The following is an 18,894-nucleotide window of genomic DNA, read 5'->3' as shown; positions in this document are numbered from 1 at the left end:
TGCTGAATCGCCGGACCAATTTAAAAATCGAAAAAATGGAGCAAAATATACTGCATTCGGTTATATTTGGTTGGATTACATTAAGTTATGTTAGATTATGTTATTAGGTGCGCAGTTTTACTAACGGATCCATAGTATAAGTAGGAGTAGGAGTAGCAGTAGTAATAGTAGGAGAAGGAGGAGTAGGGGTAGTGATAGTAGTAGGAACGGGTTAGAAGCCCCACAGAGGTTTGTTGGTTTCTGTTCTCGACATGAAATGGGCAAATTAAGGATTTGCTCAAATTTATCTATACATTTTACAATCTATGGATCCGTATAGTAAAACAAGTGTACCTCTCCGCGAAATAGTCCATCCGCCTCCACATACAGTGCCGCTTACAACATCGAAAACAACCAGCAAATACAATCACTATCTGAGCTTTTACTATTCCCCTTACCTGGCTTTCAATCACTCTTCCTCATAAACTTAAATAAATTCTCCAATTGACCCGGTAAATTTCCTAAAATTGGTCCGGCGATACAGCAATTAGCCCGACAATATATTTTATAATGATAAAAAAGACTAACAAATTACCAAATAGAAGGATCCTGTATAAACTGATCGTGATAGTATCAGGCAACTCTGTAATAAATTGACTTTTAACAATTGATTTTAACAAAATATGAAACATGAAGTGATTATATGTACTGATACTAAAGACTTCTCACTAAGACCCCCCATTCATTTCTCTTATTTTCTATAACTAATTAAGTCAGTATCAAAAACAATTTGATTACTTTCAAAAATAGGCAATTTAATACTAACAAAATACTATTGAATGGTTTATTTGTTCTAAAGATGTTTTATATACGGTAGGACAAAGAACTAAGTATCTGACTATAATAATCTCATCAAACGAGAATTCAAATTTGAATAGGTGGGTCTTCGTTTTCGTATTAGTTTTTACTGCTACTAACTTCAGTAGAAGAATACTACTAAGATGAAATATTTTTTATTTGGTTGTTTGTTGAAGTTCAGCGTCCCTTTTCAGTATCGAGCAAGACTATACAAGATGTGGACCTACATTTTAAAGTGGAATCCGAACCACCATAACACGTTCAATGTTTTCCCACTCGGGACCCTGTGCATCAAAGGAATACGCGCTAGCCACTAGACCAGTTGCAGGGCTTGAAATCTTTTCTTGGAATTATGAAATTATATATTTAAAAGAAACGTTTGTCGCTTCCTAGTACCTCTCTCGTTCTATGAGAAAAAAAGATTGTAACCAGAGATATAGTAAGTATTTATCACTTTCGGTTGCATTAAACTTAGAGATGGAAACTACCATTGTGGCACAGAATCCATATCAAAAACTGCTTCCGGCTATCGTCTTTTCTTTACTATGAAATCGGAAATGGTAGTTTCTCACTATTTTCGGTTTACATAGAGGGATAGCAATCGATATGACAATCTTCGAATCCTGGATTCATATATATAAAAACATATCTCATTATCTCTTATTATTTTTGCTCTATGGTGATCACTATTGAAATTAGAAGTGGTAGTAAATTTCTACCACAGGATAAAACTTGGAGATAGTCTACTGCGAAGGTACTGAATTCATGCTTCTAGCTATTACCATGCTTGCTTTATGGTGATCAATACTGAAACCGGGAGTTGTGATCAGGGGCGGATCCATGATGGACTTCTGGGGGGTTGTAATACTGCTACTTAGAGCTATTTTTACGAGCTCCAACAATGGGATGGGTTTCATATATATATAAAATAAGAGTGTTCTCTTCTAGGGGGCGATCGACGCCTGAATCCCCCCTGATTGTGATACATTTTTCCTACTTCCTGTTTTTGTAGAGAAACAAATGAGTTTCGTTTCACAGTGTAAAACTACGGCAGACTTGCAATCCATGCGAATTGAATATTGAAACTTCAGTACAACAAGTAGCACAACTAAAACTCTTGGTTGGAATAGATTAATAAGATCAAAGATAGAATCTGTTCCTCGGATGCTAAATCCGTATCAGAAAGCTATTATTAGCTATCACTTATCGTTTTTGTTCTATGGCGATAAAGATTGAAAGCAAGAATGGCTAATTTGAACCACTTCCGGCTTGAATAGAGGGTTAAGGGAGGAGACGGAATCTATTTTTAGGATGCTGAATCGATTTCAGAAAACTTCTCGATATCTTTTATAGTTTTTGTTCTATGAATATAAGTATTGGAACCGAAAGTAGTAGTAAATCTCAAGCATTTCCGTTTCAACAGAGTGAAGCAGGTTATGACGATATGTTCTCTTAAAACCCTGAATTGATTCCAGAAAATTGCTTGTCGCTATCTGTTACAATTTTTGTTTTATCGTGACAAGTGTTAAGACCGGAAATGGTTAATTTGAACACTTTCGGTTCAAATAAAGTGTTAACGAAGAAGTGGAATCTATTCTTGGGATGCTGGATTATTTTTTTTTAATGCATCTCGATATCTCTGACCGATTTTGTTCTATGGAAATTAGTATTACCTATAAAATCAAAAATAGTAATAAACTTCAACCATTTCTGCCCTTGTGGAGTGTTGCGGATTGTAATTGTATTTCCACTTGAAAACCTGAATCGATTGTAGGTGAACCACTTGTCGCTATCTATTACCAATTTTGTTCTGTAGCGATTAATGTTGAAACTTGTAATCGTTAATTTGAACCACTTCTGGTGTGAATAGAGATCAAGGGAGAAGGTAGACCCTATTCTTAGAACGCTTAGTCGATCGCGAAAAACCGCATCACTATTTCTTCAAGCTTTTGCTTTATAAAAATCCGTATTGAATCCCTATTGAATATACTAGTAAATTCAGCCACTTTCAATTCCGATAGTATTGTGCGTTGAGATGATATATAGCTTATATACTCTTGAGACGCTGTATCGATTCGTTTAACAAAAAACACACTTGTTGCTATCTATTATTATTTTTGTTCTATATCGATCAATGTTAAACCGAAAATGATTATTTTGAACAACTTCCGATCTGAATAGAGGAGATAGAGCTATTTCTAGATAGTCGAATGGATTGCAAAAATCTACATCTCGATATCTCGTAATGCAGTATTGAAATCGGAAATAATAGTAAATATAAACAATTTCTGGTTTTGATTCAATGTTGTGGATAGTTGTATGTTGTCTTAAGACGCTAAATTGTTTGCAATAAATCGCTTCTCGCTATCTATGACTCTTTTCGTTCTATAGCGATACAAATTGGAACCAAAAATGGTATTTGAACCACTTACGGTTCTAAATGGAGGGTTAATTTAAAAGATCGAACCTATTTTAGGGGCTCTAAATCGACCGCAAGAAACGACTTCTCAATATTTGTTACTGTTTTGCTCTGACACCTCTCGACAGACACGCGGACAAAGCCATTCTAAAGACTTGCGACACTTATGCATAGCTTAAGCTGCAAGTGTAATAAGGGCGAACATTGAATATATTCTTGGGACACTGAATTGGTTCTGAAAAACCGCGTCTTTCTATATTTGCCGTTTGTGTTCTGTGTTGATCAACAATGTAGCAGAAAGCGATAGATCTCTACCACTTCTGGATTAAATAAAAGTCAAATGCATTAGATGAATCTATTCGTGTTGCAAACCTATGCTTCTCGCTATTTCTTACCGCTCTTGCTCTGATACCAGCTGACAAACGAACGGATGGATAGGCAGACAGATGAACATAGCCGTTCTATAAGACTTCCTATACGTATGCATAGTATACTATAGTTTGGAAGTACTAACAAATGAAATAAATTCAGTTTGTTCTATAAAAATTATCCGTTTTTCGTTTCCGGGCAGTTTCCGTTTTCCGTTTTTCGAAAAAAGTCGTTTTTCGTTTTTTCGAAAAAAATTCGTTTTTCGTTTCTCGAAAAATTTTTTGTTTTCATTTTTCGTTTTCGAAAAATTCATTTTTTGAAAAAGTATTTTTCGAAAAAATGTGGCCATCCGTAATATTCATAGCCGAAAGCTCAACTAAAAAGATGAAGTGAATGCTAAGCAAATTACAAGAAGGATGTTGAAACAACGCTTCCACTGGCTAATAGAAAAAGGAAAACAAAAGTAGCTACAGGTTTTTGCCTTTTGAGTACTCATATCTTTTTGGGAATATATAATTGACACAGCATGCCTTCTAGAACTACGCCAGACGTGACCTGTACGCATGAAGGTCAAAAATATTCGTGAAAAGTAAACAGAAGAGTCTAGTTGTATGCTTCTGTTTTCTAACAGTCAACTTTGTGTTCAACTGCAGGAACTGACTTTGATACCCACTACTTGACTGAACGCCTTGTAACAAGAAGGCAACTACTTGCAGCTACACAGCAAGCTGTGTGTGTTCTGTCTCACTCCCTGTCTGCCCCTGAGTGTGTTCGCGAAAATATTGTTTGCATTACATGCTTAGGGGGAAGGGGTAAGACACCCTTGCACACCTTCGAACATAAAATGATCGAAAGACGACCGATGTTAATGTAGAGTTCATAGTTTCAAATAGTGGCGTATACTGGTTTGAAGGCATGGGCTACCACTCAGGGTGCGAAATCGTTTGAAAATGGTGGGGGGGAAGAAGTTCAGCGATTTACACTAATGCCGTACTGTGCTTTACACATGGAGTGGGGGCTCCAAAAAGTTGAAATATTCATGGATTATAATAATAATAATAATAATAATAATAATAATAATAATAATAATAATAATAATAATAAATGTTCACACTAGTCGTTATTGTTATTTAAAATTCTTTAATAATGTTATTTATTCATTTAACCTAAATCTGTATACTTATCTGCTGCGTTTAATATACACTTCGGTGCGTATGGTTCACGGTTAGACTCCCGTGGGAGCACAGTGTCCTTGTCTTTACCATCACATTGAGGTCGGCATTCACGAAAATAGCGATTAAAGATCTAGAAGTCAGAATAATAGCACCTGAGAACCGATGTGCTAACCAAGCATTAGACTTACGAAGCTGAAGCGATCCACTTGGCCAGCCATAGATCCCCACGAACTTTAGAGTCAGAGTATAGTTTTCATTATTATTTATGAAGTTCTTCGCTAAGTATTTAGTGTTACAATTTGGTCGCTCAGATATCCGGTCACCTATGTAAGTCTAAATAATACTATGTATCTATATTGTATTATTAGCAAGAATATACTACTATTATAAATACCAGATATGATTTCAATACAATTACGTGAAAGCACAACGAAAAGCCGCATTGCCTCAGTGGTAGAGCGCTCATCTCATGTGCATGGGATCCCTGGCTGTATCCTAGCTCGCGGCAAATTCTGCTTATGGTATACAAACACTATGTGTGTGGGTTTTCTCGGGGTCCTCCCGTTTCCTTCTACTTTCTTAATCCACCATTATCATCTATCTCATCATGACCTCTTCCTTAGCCTTGGCGGATATTCGTAGGACGCTAAACTTTAAAAAATGAAAGCAGAAGCACAATAATACGATTGATTTGGTGATTTTAGTTTAGCGTTCCTTTTGAGCAGCGAGGCCATGAGATGTGGACTTACAGTTTAAGGTGGAATCCACTATCGTCAGGGCCATAACTTGTGATGAGCAGGGGGGCAACCCCCAGGGAAGCTCCCCCACCGTTCGAGGGAGCCCACTTTAAGACAAAATTTTCTTACTCCATATACGATAGGAACATTAAATTATAAATGAAGTATCAAACAGGTTCACTACATTACATAAACAAAACAGCACACAAAAGGTAGATAAAACAAAAATGAGTCGTGGGCCCAAATCAGTAAAAAAATGTCTACTATTAGGGGCCCTAGAAATAATATTTATTCGTATGGCTTTGCGATTTGTCAATATTTTCCCCTTAATTAATTTGTCATGTATGGAACGGGCCCAGGGGTGTGCCGGAGGGCCTACAGGTACCGGGGGCCACAAAAAGTAATAGAATGATGGGGCCCATTTTCGAATTTTGCGGAAGAGCCCAAAACAACTTTTTCTAGGGTGCACAAATATTAATGCTTTCACTCACCCAAAAAATCTAAGTTACGGCGCTGGCTATCTTTCAAATTTTTGTAAGACGCTCCTACCTGGAATCGAACTCGCAATCCCGTGTACCAAAGATGGTGCACGCATGCTAGCCACTAGACCAGGAGGGAGAGGCACAATAATACGAGTATTGTGTTTCTGTATTTATAGGCCTAAAATATAGTTTGCAATAACGTATTTTACCTTAGAGAAAATTTTTAAGATTAAACTTCTCTTGACTTTCTTTCCGTGTGTAACGAGAGTTGAACATGTGATGGAAACGAAACCCATGGGAATGCTATACACAAACGCTACACAACATAACTCCTTCACCACTGTCTTCATGGTTCATGAATATCAATCACTAGCGGTCCTTTCTCCAAGATGATGAAAAATTTGTTCATACAATTTCAGACGTATCACTTATTGATTTTGATGTTAATATAGGTGCTGTATAATAACTAAAATGAGATAGACTTCGTAGTTGTTCCAGAGGAAGGGATGTATCTACCTTCAGAATGTTCGACGATTCGAAGCCTATTTTACGCACCTTGTTGTCACTTGTTCCAAGATTTTCATTCACAGTCCGATTATCGTCATATCAGGCGAATTGTTCCGCAATCTTCGGATTCGTTTTTTTTTTTTTTAAATAGCAATTAAGCCCGATTTCCCGGATACACCGCTTTTTGCTCGTTTCATAATTACACGACATTTATGAAAAGAACCTCACTTAACATCCGAACGAGTTTAAGCAGTTCTTGTAGAATTTTATTTTACATTCTGCATTCTTCAACTGAAACAAGAGAACGGCAAACATTTGTTTTTCTTTTATGTTATAGCCCCTAGAAGCTGTAAGCATGAAGATTTTTTCATTTTTGTTTATTTATGGCATTTGCTTTTCATCTGGCCTTCTAGTCTAATAATAAGATGTCCCCCCTGCAGATTTTGGAGGAGAGAAATTGCAAGCATAAAATTTTTGGTGGGGGGGAATTCCCCCCATCCCCCGGGATTTCGCACCCTGCTACCACTGACCTTGCATATTATTATTATTATTAATAAAAATGGTAATAATAATAAAAGTAATAAAATAATAATAATAATATAATAATAATAATAATAATAATAATAATAATAATAATAATAATAATAATAATAATAATAATAATAATAATAATAATAATCAAATATGCATAACAATGAACAAAAAGTGGTTGATGTGTTTTGTTTGATCTTTTGTTTTGAGACCGTTAATGTTTTCCACCCTAAATGAAATTCCATCATACATTGGCACAGTTAACTTCATGTGGATTGCGTTCGTAAAATGTTAATTTTTACGAATGTCACTTCACTCAAGAGTCGCCTTTGTTACTGACGTTGGTTGTCATTCCGTACCAGTCTACACAAAAATTCTGCAGACATCATTATAATTGTTATGTTTATTATTGCTATTTAAATCTCAAATTTTTGCGTTGTGTTAACAAACGATTCTCGGGCCCTTTTGTTGCGGAGACTTTCGACCCGGGCTCTTTTGATGAGGGGAGTTTTGATTCGGGCCTTCTGGCTCGGGCTCTTTTGTTGAGGAAACATTTCGACCCGGGCCCTTTTGACGCGGGCCTGTTTGACTACGGCTTTATTTGACCCGGGTCCGTTTGACATAGGGCCTTTAGGCTCGGGTAACTTTGTCGTGGAACCCTTTTGACCCGGGTTCTTTTTATGAGGGGCGTTTAGATTCGGCCCCTCTTGACTCCAGCCCTTTAAACTCGCGCCCTTTTGACGCACGGCCGTTTGACTCGGGCACTTTTGTAGGTGGACCCCTTTGGACTCGGCCCCTTTTTATGAGGGGCGTTATGATTCGGGCCTTTTTGTTGTGGAGATCTTTGAACCGGTCCCTTTTGATGTGGGGCCGACACTCGGGCCCTATTGTAGCTGGGCCCAACTCGACCCAGGCTCGTTTAATGCAGGGCCTTTTGACGCGGGTCCAGTTGCCGTCGAACTCTTTTGACTATGGCTCTTTTGATGAGGGGCCTTTTAACTCGGGTCCATTTGTCGTGGAACTCTTTTGATTATGGCCTTTTGTTGAGGAGACCTTTCGACCCGGGTCCTTTTGACGCGGGGCTGTTTAACTCCGGCTTTATTTGACCCGTGTCAGTTTGACGCAGGGCCTTTTGACTCAGGTAACTTTGTTGTGGAACCCTTTTGACCCGGGCTCTTCTTATTAGGTGCATTTAGATTTGGCCCCTTTTGACTAGGGCCTTTTTAACCCGCGATCTTTTGATGTACGGCCGTTTGACTCCGACCATTTTGTAGCGGGGCCTCTTTTGACTCTGCTCCTTTTTATGAAGAGCGTTTTGATTCGAGCCCTTTTGACTCGGGCCCTTTTGTTGCGGATACCTTTCGACCCGGGTCCTTTTTATGAAGGGCGTTTTGATTCGGACACTTTTGTTGCGGAGACCTTTCGACCGGGTCCTCTTTATGAGGGGCGTTTTGATTCGGGCCCTTTAACCCGAGCCCGTTTGACGCAGGGCCTTTTGACTCGGGCCCTTTTGACGTAGGCCGGTTTCACTCGCGTCCTTTTGTAGCGGGGCTTCTTTCGACCCGGGCGCTTTTGACGCGGGGCTGTTTGACTCCGGCTTTATTTGACGCGTGTCGGTTTGACGCAGGGCCTTTTGACTCTGGTAACTTTGCCGTGGAACCCTTTTGACCCGGGCTCTTTTTATTAAGTGCGTTTTGATTTGGCCCCTTTTGACTAGGGCCTTTTTAATTCGCGACCTTTTGACGTACGGCCGTTTGACTCCGGCCCTTTTGTAGCGGGGCCCCTTTTGACTCTGCTCCTTTTTATGAAGAGCGTTATGATTCGGGCCCTTTTGACTCGGGACCTTATGTTGTGGAGACCTTTTGACCCGGGCTCTTTTGATGTGGGGCCGTTTTCACTCGGACCCTTTCGTAGCGGAGCCCCTTTTGACCCGGGCTCATTTGACGCAGGGCTCTTTTACTCGGATCCTTTTCTCGTGGGCTCCTTTTGTCTATGGCTCTTTTTATGAGGGGAGTTTTGATTCGGCCAGTTTTGACTCGGTCCCTTTTGACGCAGGGTCGTTTGACTCTGGCTCTTTTGTAGCGGAGTCCCTTTCGACTCGGGCACTTTTTATGAGGGTCGTTTTGATTCGGGGTCTTTTGACTCGGGGCCTTTTGTTGCGGAGACCTTTCGAACCGGGTCCTTTTTATGGGGCGTTTTGATTCGGGCCCTTTTGACCCGAGCCCGTTTCACTCAGGCCCTTTTGACGTAGGCCGGTTTCACTCGCGTCCTTTTGTAGCGGGGCCTCTTTCGACCCGGGCGCTTTTGACGCGGGGCTGTTTGACTCCGGCTTTATTTGACGCGTGTCGGTTTGACGCAGGGCTTTTTGACTCTGGTAAATTTGCCGTGGAACCCTTTTGACCCGGGCTCTTTTTACTAACAAGTAAGGTTTCCCAGGTGATACACGCCGATTTTAATCAAACTTCACAGGTTTGTAGAACAGCAAAAAATAAGTGACACGTATTTTTTTATAGCGGCCCATATGCATATTTACGTGGTATAATAGGGCTGTCAAATTGGGACAACAAAGCATACTTTAGGTAATAGCGCGTAAACGAGAAGAGATAGCCAAACGTTGTAAAGGAGCAAGTTGTCATGACACGATAAGCATTTCAATAACACATAGCGTTTCCACGGGAATAACACACAACATCCGCAAATGGACCAATCAGGGATGAAAAGCAGTCACAGAGCTTTATCTATTACGCGAAATCCAAATAACGTATTTAAGAATAAAGAATGATAAAGAATAAGTGATACGTGTTTTTCCGTTTTTGCAAGATGAGACAAAAAACGTAAATAGATGTGTTGTTATCTCAATGTCGAAAGATTGGAGAACTGGGAATGTGAAGATGTGAACGCCTTATGAGATGCAACCTGTCAATCAATTTTGTAGAACTGGTTGCAGGTGACAGGTGGAATCCTCGAGAGACAAATACCAAACGTGGTCTTGTTGTTCAATGGTTTATATGTTATATCTATTAGTAGTTAGTGATTGCGAACAGTTCAATGCTCATGATCAGTAATTTAAAAGCCACCCAGCAGTAAACGAAATCACGCCCTTCCTGTAAGAATCGGCCGTATAGGATAGTAATACAAACATTGATATTGTTTTTCAATAAGCCCCGTTGTAAGGATAAATAGGTCCTTTGTTCTGCGCTATTGTACGTGACATATTTTGTAATTTTCCGTGACACGATGTGATGACGCCTTTTAAACTGTCATAGACATTTCGTTGACGCTTTAAACCCGTCGAATCCAACAGTTTGACTAGCTTCTATAGCCCAACGTCGTAAGTCTGTCATGAATTATAAGATATTTGCATTTAGCAGTATTAAATTTCTCATATACGATTGCATCAATATGCGTCCCTTTTTGATAATTTTTTCCACCGTCATGCGACTGTCTTTCCCATTTATAGAGGTCATTCCTACTTTTGACGAACTTGAACCTATGTTTCACAGTTTCAAACGACAGACGCCTCTTCTTTCCACTTTTCCAAAACTGTACTGCCTTCACTTTATATTCTGTGTCTACAGCTTCGCTGGTGCTCCCTTTCTTCGCAATACCGGCATTGTATTGTGATAATCATTCGTATTCTTGCTTTCTGTGTCATCTTCACTCGCGAGTGAAGAAGCGACGTTATGTACGTCATTATCATTAAATACCAGATCATCTGTAACGTCCACTTCGGTATTACAACCTTTCCTGAAACTTTCCAGGACATCAACAAGTATATCCTTTATTTCCATTCCATATTCGGTTTTTACAGTGTTCACACGTTTTGTTTCTTTGTATGCGTCCATTAACATATCCAGCACATAGTGTGGATTTACATACGTCATTTGCACAACACTGCAAACAATAGCATACCACTTACACACACCCTATGCTGACTATTTCACAACACACGAGTTCATAGGTTCAGGACTTCTACCGGTACCTTTACATGGCATATACACACAAACACACGTATATCCACATATAGGATGCACAAACGTTCGCCACCAACCAGTCGTCTATTAGTTTCAAAACAGAACTGTGTCCTCACTTCCACACAGTACTGCTTTCGTGTTTGATGTAGATATACACTCCCAGGTAATACCCAGTTTTCGCCGCATTTCTGGTTCTGCTTCTTTACACTACAATGTCCTTGAGCCAATGTTTCTCTTCTGGCGTGTCTGCAACCAGTTCTACAACACTGATTGACAGGTTGCATCTCATAAGGCGTTCACATCTTCACATTCCCAGTTCTCCAATCTTTCGACATTGAGATAACAACACATCTATTTACGTTTCTTGTCTCATCTTGCAAAAACGGAAAAACACGTATCACTTATTCTTTATCATTCTTTATTCTTACCTACGTTATTTGGATTTCGCGTAATAGATAAAGCTCTGTGACTGCTTTTCATCCCTGATTGGTCCATTTGCGGATGTTGTGTGTTATTCCCGTGGAAGCGCTATGTGTTATTGAAATGCTTATCGTGTCATGACAACTTGCTCCTTTACAACGTTTGGCTATCTCTTCTCGTTTACGCGCTATTACCTAAAGTATGCTTTGTTGTCCCAATTTGACAGCCCTATTATACCACCTAAATATGCATATGGGCCGCTATAAAAAAATACGTGTCGCTTATTTTTTGCTGTTCTACAAACCTGTGAAGTTTGATTAAAATCGGCATGTATCACCTGGGAAACCTTACTTGTAAGTGCGTCTTGATTTGGCCCCTTTTGACTAGGGCCTTTTTAATTCGCGACCTTTTGACGTACGGCCGTTTGACTCCGGTCCTTTTGTAGCGGGGCCCCTTTTGACTCTTCTCCTTTTTATGAAGAGCGTTTTGATTCAAGCCCTTTTGACTCGGGACCTTATCTTGTGGGGACCTTTTGACCCGGGCTCTTTTGATGTGGGGCCGTTTTCACTCGGACCCTTTCGTAGCGGAGCCCCTTTTGACCCGGGCTCATTTGACGCAGGGCTCTTTTACTCGGATCCTTTTCTCGTGGGCTCCTTTTGACTATGGCTCTTTTTATGAGGGGCGTTTTGATTCGGCCAGTTTTGACTCGGTCCCTTTTGACGCAGGGTCGTTTGACTCTGGCTCTTTTGTAGCGGAGTCCCTTTCGACTCGGGCACTTTTTATGAGGGTCGTTTTGTTTCGGGGTCTTTTGACTCGGGGCCTTTTGTTGCGGAGACCTTTCGAACCGGGTCCTTTATATGGGGCGATTTGATTCGGGCCCTTTTGACCCGAGCCCGTTTGACGCAGGGCCTTTTGATTCGGGCCCTTTTGACGTAGATCGGTTTCACTCGCGTCCTTTTGTAGCGAGGACCCTTTCGACCCTTGCGCTTTTGACGCGGGGCTGTTTGACCCCGGCTTTATTTGACCCGTGTCGGTTTGACGCAGGGCCTTTTGACTCAGGTAACTTTGTCGTGGAACCCTTTTGACCCGGGCTCTTTTTATGAGGTGCGTTTTGTTTTGGCCCCTTTTGACTAGGGCCTTTTTAATTCGCGACCTTTAGACGTACGGCCGTTTGACTCCGACCATTTTGTAGCAGGGCCTCTTTTGACTCTGCTCCTTTTTATGAAGAGCGTTTTGATTCAAGCCCTTTTGACTCGGGCCTTTATGTTGTGGAGATCTTTCGACCCGGGCTCTTTTGATGTGGGGCGTTTTCACTCGAATCCTTTCGTAGCAGAGCCCCTTTTGACCCGGGCTCATTTGACGCAGGGCCCTTTGACTCGGATCCTTTTCTCGTGGGCTCCTTTTTACTATGGCTCTTTTTATGAGGGGCGTTTTGATTCGGCCACTTGTGACTCGGTCCCTTTTGACGCAGGGTCGTTTGACTCTGGCTCTTTTGTTGCGGAGTCCCTTTTGACTCGGGCCCTTTTTATTAGGGTCGTTTTGATTCGGGGCCTTTTGACTCGGGCCGTTTTGTTGGGGAGACCTTTCGACCCGGGTCCTTTTTATGAGGGGCGTTTTGATTCGGGCCCTTTAACCCGAGGCAGTTTGACGGAGGGCCTTTTGACTCGGGCCCTTTTGTTGCGGAGACCTTTCGACCCGGGTCCTTTATATGAGGGGCGTTTTCATTCGGGCCCTTTAACACGAGCCCATTTGACGCAGGGCCTTTTGACTCGGGTCCTTTTGACGTAGGCCGGTTTCACTCGCGTCTTTTTGTAGCGGGGCCTCTTTCGACCCGGGCGCTTTTGACGCGGGGCTGTTTGACTCCGGCTTTATTTGACCCGTGTCGCTTTGACGCAGGGCCTTTTGACTCAGGTAACTTTGTCGTGGAACCCTTTTGACCCGGGCTCTTTTTATGAGGTGCGTTTTGATTTGGCCCCTTTTATCTAGGGCCTTTTTAGTTCGCGAACTTTTGACGTACGGCCGTTTGACTCCGACCATTTTGTAGCGGGGCCTCTTTTGACTCTGCTACTTTTTATGAAGAGCGTTTTGATTCAAGCCCTTTTGACTCGGGCCCTTATGTTGTGGAGACCTTTCGATCCGGGTCCTTTTTATGAGGGGCGTTTTGATTCGGGCCCTTTAACCCGAGGCAGTTTGACGGAGGGCCTTTTGACTCGGGCCCTTTTGTTGCGGAGACCTTTCGACCCGGGTCCTTTATATGAGGGTCGTTTTCATTCGGGCCCTTTAACACGAGCCCATTTGACGCAGGGCCTTTTGACTCGGGTCCTTTTGACGTAGGCCGGTTTCACTCGCGTCTTTTTGTAGCGGGGCCTCTTTCGACCCGGGCGCTTTTGACGCGGGGCTGTTTGACTCCGGCTTTATTTGACCCGTGTCGCTTTGACGCAGGGCCTTTTGACTCAGGTAACTTTGTCGTGGAACCCTTTTGACCCGGGCTCTTTTTATGAGGTGCGTTTTGATTTGGCCCCTTTTATCTAAGGCCTTTTTAGTTCGCGAACTTTTGACGTACGGCCGTTTGACTCCGACCATTTTGTAGCAGGGCCTCTTTTGACTCTGCTCCTTTTTATGAAGAGCGTTTTGATTCAAGCCCTTTTGACTCGGGCCTTCATGTTGTGGAGATCTTTCGACCCGGGCTCTTTTGATGTGGGGCGTTTTCACTCGAATCCTTTCGTAGCAGAGCCCCTTTTGACCCGGGCTCATTTGACGCAGGGCCCTTTGACTCGGATCCTTTTCTCGTGGGCTCCTTTTTACTATGGCTCTTTTTATGAGGGGCGTTTTGATTCGGCCACTTGTGACTCGGTCCCTTTTGACGCAGGGTCGTTTGACTCTGGCTCTTTTGTTGCGGAGTCCCTTTTGACTCGGGCCCTTTTTATTAGGGTCGTTTTGATTCGGGGCCTTTTGACTCGGGCCGTTTTGTTGGGGAGACCTTTCGACCCGGGTCCTTTTTATGAGGGGCGTTTTGATTCGGGCCCTTTAACCCGAGGCAGTTTGACGGAGGGCCTTTTGACTCGGGCCCTTTTGTTGCGGAGACCTTTCGACCCGGGTCCTTTATATGAGGGGCGTTTTCATTCGGGCCCTTTAACACGAGCCCATTTGACGCAGGGCCTTTTGACTCGGGTCCTTTTGACGTAGGCCGGTTTCACTCGCGTCTTTTTGTAGCGGGGCCTCTTTCGACCCGGGCGCTTTTGACGCGGGGCTGTTTGACTCCGGCTTTATTTGACCCGTGTCGCTTTGACGCAGGGCCTTTTGACTCAGGTAACTTTGTCGTGGAACCCTTTTTACCCGGGCTCTTTTTATGAGGTGCGTTTTGATTTGGCCCCTTTTATCTAGAGCCTTTTTAGTTCGCGAACTTTTGACGTACGGCCGTTTGACTCCGACCATTTTGTAGCGGGGCCTCTTTTGACTCTGCTACTTTTTATGAAGAGCGTTTTGATTCAAGCCCTTTTGACTCGGGCCCTTATGTTGTGGAGACCTTTCGACTCTTTTGATGTGGGCCGTTTTCACTCGAACCCTTTCGTAGCAGAGCCCCTTTTGACCCGGGCTCATTTGACGCAGGGCCCTTTGACTCGGATCCTTTTCTCGTGGGCTCCTTTTGACTATGGCTCTTTTTATGAGGTGCGTTTTCATTCGGCCACTTTTGACTCGGTCCCTTTTGACGCAGGGTCGTTTGATTCTAGCTCTTTTGTAGCGGAGTCCCTTTCGACTCGGGCACTTTTTATGAGGGTCATTTTCATTCGGGGTCTTTTGACTCGGGGCCTTTTGTTGCGGAGACCTTTCGAACCGGGTCCTTTTTTGGGGCGTTTTGATTCGGGCCCTTTTGACCCGAGCCCGTTTGACGCAGGGCCTTTTAACTCGGGCCCTTTTGACGTAGGCCGGTTTCACTCGCGTCGTTTTGTAGCGGCGCCCCTTTCGACCCGGGCGCTTTTGACGCGGGGCTGTTTGACTCCGGCTTTATTTGACCCGTGTCGGTTTGACGCAGGGCCTTTTGACTGAGGTAACTTATTCGTGGTACCCTTTTGAAACGGGCTCTTTTTATGAGGTGCGTTTTGATTTGGCCCCTTTTGACTGAGGCCTTTTAATTCGCGACCTTTTGACTCCGGCCCTTTTGTAGCGGGGCCCCTTTTGACTCTGCTCCTTTTTATGAAGAGCGTTTTGATTCTGGCCCTTTTGACTCGGGCCCTTAAGTTGTGCAGACCTTTTGATCCGTGCTCTTTTGATATGGGGCCGTTTTCACTCGGACCCTTCCGTAGCTGAGCCCGTTTTGACCCGGGCTCATTTGACGCAGGGCTCTTTTACTCGGATCCTTTTCTCGTGGGCTCCTTTTGACTATGGCTCTTTTTATGAGGGGCGTTTTGATTCGGCCAGTTTTGACTCGGTCCCTTTTGACGCAGGGTCGTTTGACTCTGGCTCTTTTGTAGCGGAGTCCCTTTCGACTCGGGCACTTTTTATGAGGGTCGTTTGGATTCGAAGTCTTTTGACTCGGGGCCTTTTGTTCCGGAGAACTTTCGAACCGGGTTCTTTTTATGGGGCGTTTTGATTCGGGCCCTTTTGACCCGAGCCCGTTTGACGAGGGCCTTTTGACTCGGGCCCTTTTGGCGTTGGCCGGTTTCACTCGCGTTCTTTTGTAGCGGCCACTTTCGACCCGGGCCAGTTTGACTCAGGGCCCTTTTGACTCGGGTCTTTCTTTCTTTGTCCTTTTGTCTGGCCCTTCTGACATGGAACCATATACAGTATATAACACAGCAGCTGAAATACCTGGGGGAGGGGGCCTGGAGGTGTATGAGTAAATCGATGATCGATCGATCCAAGGCGCAGTAAAACTAGTTATACCACTGTTCATATCTATTTCTTTCTATTCTCTCGACATCATGTCTGGAGATGAATGTTCTGACTAATAAGCTACAGTGGCGAAAGACGATATACGCTATCAATGATAAATGTTATGACTGTTAATATATATAGGGAATAAAACGAAAAACTCTATATCGGACTCACCCCCCCCCCCTCGTTGAAGAAAATCCTGCGGGCGCTAGTGATTATGATGTTGCTTAGTTACTGTATTATAATGTTCTATACACGGAATAAATACTTGTGTGTTTTATATAATAATGAGAACTTTATTTACATTTATTACGGCTCTTGCTTTACGAGAAACATATTCACGTTCAGCGTAATCAGTTTCCATTCTCAAATAATTACAGTGAGGCAAATGAAATAATTCACGCACAGATTTAGCACTTAGAATAGTGTCTTGCGAACATGTCGCAGTAAATCACTTAAGAGTAAAAAGCGCTAGTAGCAGTAATTACCTCATTCTTTTCCTATAGTCCCTTAGTGAATTACATAAATCTTACAGATGTTGTATCTCTTTCTTTCTCCTCTCTATACATCATGTCTGGAGATTAATGTATGGACAAATAGGCTACAGAGGCAATTTTAAAAAGTAAGATGATCTACGCTATCAGTGACAGATGTTGTGGTGTTTAACTCAACATATAAGGCAATAATACGAATCTTTTCAGAGATGACAGTGCACTGATGCTTCAAATCTGTGCCTTTACTCCCTATACCTACGTTATTTCCCTAGTCAAAATAAAAACTCTTCAAAATTAATCACAAATTCTTATGCAACCATCCCTTCCTAAGAGTACTGTGCTGTCACATACCCGTCACGGCGATGTAAAGGCACTTTTGGCGACGAGAATACATAAGGATTACATGACAGAACGGAGTAAGTCATACATGTCCAATACAAACGAAAGCAGTGCATTGAGGAGACTCACTTAAGCTGAAATCGGAAAGTTTTGTTATGAGTTCGACTATACTTCTTTGGGTCTACAATGATAGAGAAATACATAACAGTCCAGCATGTACGAGAAAATATGTGTATTCAACCAAAGAAAAGCTTCTTTATGTGTTCGGTTATTGTGTACTACTTTTTAGAAGATTATAATACAAAATGGCTACAAAATGGCATAAGTCAACAGGGAACTACGACAAACGGAACCTGATCAAAAGGGGCACCGCTACAAAAGGGCACGTGTTAAAACGGCCAGGCGTCAACTGGTCCTTAGTCAAAAGGGCCTCGTGTTAAAATGGCACAAGTCAGAAAGTTCCCGCGTCAAAACGGTCCGGTAAATACGTTCTCACGGGTAAAAAGCTTTAGATCAAAGCAAGAGTGGAGATCAGGCATACACAAGGGTATTGTGTCCTCTTAGTAAATTGAAGTGTTTGTGCAAAAGAAGGAAATGTATCTGTGGTTATTAGTGACAAATAGGAAATTTAAATGGGAATATTATTTTTTTTTGCTTGTTGATTGTTTTGCAACAATCGCTTTCGCTTAAGTCGTTCTCCATGAAAGTTTGTGGGCACTCCCATCACAAGCGAACTGGGAGGGTATTAGGGCCTAGGCCGCTGTTTCCATGGAGAGCCAGCCCTCAGACTATAACATCAATTTCTAAAATATCGTGCAATCAGTGGCCGAACCAGTTGACCTCGGGGGCTCATACCCTCCCCGAAACAAACCTGGTCTATCTTATACAGCCGCGCTCCAGACAAATTTTGGTGAAGATTCAAAATAGATCAATGCATAAATTTATATTGAATTAAGTCAAAGCACTGTCGAAAGAGATATACCCTACATTAACTTCTTAGAGTAATAAATGTTAGTACAGTGCGTCATTTTATGCCAAAATAAAGATGTTCAAAATAATAATTACAGTGCAAATTTTAAAAGTTGTAACCGTTACTAATAAGGAATTTGTGAATTGTAATTTTCATTTTAAAGTTTTTTTAGCATGTTAATAAGAAGGATAACTAAATTGCTTGTAATTAGGATAATTGAAATTTTCAATTTTGTCCATATCAAATGGTGCAGCACGTCGTTTCGGACTACTGTATTGGATATTCTTGGCCCCTCCCGAAATAAAATCCTGGTTGCACCACTGCGTACAATGAACGTGTGCAATGAGCCATCGCGTTATGTAGTTGCAAATTCGTTGTTGCTTCATAGTTTTTGCAAGCTATGATTTTTCATTGGTCATTGGAAATTTGATGTCACAGAAAGCACAGGATTTCCAGAAACAAACTTTCAAGATAATATTTTGCAATTATTATTGTATTCCCACACGGGGTGTTTAAAAAGTCTCCTGACTTAGGACAACACTGTTACTATCAGAGTTACAACAAAATGTAAGAGTATAACCCGTCTTCAAGTAAAGTTTTTATTAGACAGTAACTTCATTCATTTATGTTGTGGGTCCAGGTAAATGGTGACTTGCATTTTCATGTAAGATTACGCGCATATAAAGCGTACAGCCCAAACGGCTTGTCCGATTTGAAAAATTCTTTCACTTTAGATTGAAAACATTATATTTGGAAACGGTTTCC

The sequence above is a fragment of the Thermobia domestica genome, chromosome 14 (genome assembly GCF_964235325.1).
Source record: "Thermobia domestica chromosome 14, izTheDome1.hap1.1, whole genome shotgun sequence".
Taxonomy (NCBI): domain Eukaryota; kingdom Metazoa; phylum Arthropoda; class Insecta; order Zygentoma; family Lepismatidae; genus Thermobia; species Thermobia domestica.
The sequence above is the reverse complement of the archived record's forward strand: the minus strand, read 5'-3'. Positions refer to the sequence as shown.